A 2708-nucleotide genomic window follows, 5' to 3' on the forward strand; every position below is an offset into this window, starting at 1 on the left:
CTTACAGTTAGTGAGTGCATACATTTTTCATACTGGGAAACTACGCCTTGTATGCGTTTCTATGTGTGGAGTATAAGTGATCTAGAGTTTTGTTGCCTGTAGTTGCACATGCTGGTAAAAATGAGGTAAAATGGATTTCAGTTTCTCTGCATTAAAATCACCGGCTACGAGAAACGCCGCCTCTGGATTTGAAAATTCTTGTTTGCTTTTGGCCCTATACAGCTCGTTGAGTGCGGTCTTAGTGCCAGCATCGGTTTGTGGTGGTAAATAGAGAGCTATGAAAAATATAGATGAAAACTCTTATCATGACATATTCTAACTCAGGCGAGCAAAAACTCAAGACTTCCTTATGATTAGAGATTGCACAACAGCTGTTGTTAACAAAGAGACACTCCCCTCCTCCCTTCGTCTTACCCGAGTCTGCCGTCCGGTCTTGACGATGCATAGAAAAACCAACGAGATGTATATTATCCATGTCCTCATTCAGCCACGACTCTGAGAAACATAGAATATTACAGTTTTTCAGGTCCCGTTGATAGGATAGTCTCATTGCTCCAAACGTTTAAAAAAATAACACATTGACACCCTGGGTTGCTCCTCCTGCTCCGCATCATTCCGAATAGTTAAGTTAAGGGTTCAAGATATTGGATAGGGTAAAAACTATTTTTTAAGTGAATCTTGAGCAATCTGGCTGAATCTCTGGATGAAAAACAAACAGAACGTGACAACTCCTCTTTTCACAATCACAAAAATACACCCCTTCTTCCCCATCCTTCCCTCCGTCCCTCCCTCCATCTGTCACGCCATCCATGTTTCCCGTAAGGCTACAGTCATGAAGGAGAGGCACCATTCAACCAGAACCAACCTGACAAATCAACCCAAACTGATGAATGTGTCATTTTCATACAGTATGCAAAACAATATAACAATGTTTATCAAGGGCTGAATCTTAATGCAAACTCCCATTGACATTCAAGTTAAGATTTACAGTATGTCTCCAAGTCAGTTATAAAGCCTAGGGCTGATAGTCTCGACTGTGTGTGTATTAGGGGTATGGTGGAGTTGGAGGTGTGTGTGTGTCTGTGTGTGTGTGTGTTTGTGTGTGTGTGTGTGTGCGTGCGTGTGTATGTGAGTGCATGCGTGTTCATCACTAAAGGAGGGAGATGGAGACATGGACAAAGGAGATGCCGCAAGGGACTCTCTACTCATCCAGCATGGCTGCCCATCTGTCGCCATGGAAACTGTGTGTGTGTGTGTGTGTGTGTGTGTGTGTGTGTATGTCCATTGATTTCGAGTGTGATGTGTGGGGGAGGGGGGAGTAATGTGACTGTTGTGGGTAGGGTATACATATATACCCTCTACCGTGTAAGAATACCTCCACTATACACTATACCTCAATGATTACATTGTGCGTGTCTGTGTGTGTGTGTGTGCGCGTGGTTGTGTGTGTGTGTGTGTGTGTGAGTGTGTGTGTGTGCATGGGTGCGTGAGGGTGTGTGTGTGCATGTGCGCATGTGTGTATTCAAGGGGTGGAGAGATCCTATCGTTTAAATACAGGCCCCCTCTGTTGATGATGGATCAACAGAACAGAATGATTGATGAGGGACGGAGTGATGAACGCTTGACGGGATGAAAGACTGGAGAGCTATCGGCACGCAAATGCAAACACACACACGAACGTGCACATGCACGAAAGTCTAAAGTACGAGCACAATCACACACACACACACAGTCTCAGGCGTGAAAGATGAAGGGATGATTACAGGTGAAACATTTTTGAGGCGACAGAGAAGTGAAGAGAATAACACAGCTTAGACTATGCTATCACAAACACACACAGACACGCCACACACACAGGAGGAGGAGTTAAAAGCAGACATGACAGGCTGGGTGACCAAACAAGCTCTCACAGTCTCATTGCAGAATCATAGATTTGTCCATAAACGTCACATTTCGAAGGTTAAGTTTAGGCATTCATTCTGAATGTTTAAGTTAAGGGTTAAGGTTTGGGATAGGGTTAAAACAACTCCACGGTTAAGTTTAGGCATTAATTCTGAGTGGTTAAGTTACGGGTTAAGGTAAAAAACGAGTGCTTAGCGGCTTACACCCATTCCACCATCTCTGTCCACAACACCTTAGCAAAACCCCAGCCTACTTGATGGTAATAGTCCTCACCATTGCACCTAGTGGCCGGTTTTGAAGTCTAATTTCGCAGTGGATCTTGAGCGACCTGGCTGGGGTGACACAGTGGTGATAAAGTCCACTTTGAACTAATTGTTTTCCTCTTTTGCTCTCCCGCTTGAAGACAGAGAGAAAATTTGAGGGAGAAAGAGAGAGAGAGAGAGAGAGAGAGAGAGAGAGAGAGAGAGAGAGAGAGAGAGAGAGAGAGAGAGAGAGAGAGAGAGAGAGAAGGCGAGGGAGAAAGAGAAGCGAGAGAGAGGAAAGAGCGAGAGTAGCGAGAGAGAGAGAGAGAGAGAGAGAGAGAGAGAGAGAGAGAGAGAGAGAGAGAAAGATTGAAAAAAAAAGAGAGAGTAATTTGTTTGCCGTCGGGAGGCTATTTCAGAATGCAGTTCCCCTCCGCCCCCCTTGCCCTGTTGAACAGGCCCACCCAGCCCCCTGGCGCACGCGCGCGCACACACACAGACACACACACACTTGGCACCTGAGGAGTGTGTCCCAGTGCCAGGCTGTGCCAACATGTGGGAGCA

The sequence above is a fragment of the Coregonus lavaretus genome, assembly GCF_964263955.1.
Source record: "Coregonus lavaretus genome assembly, chromosome: 25".
Classification (NCBI taxonomy): Eukaryota; Metazoa; Chordata; class Actinopteri; order Salmoniformes; family Salmonidae; genus Coregonus; species Coregonus lavaretus.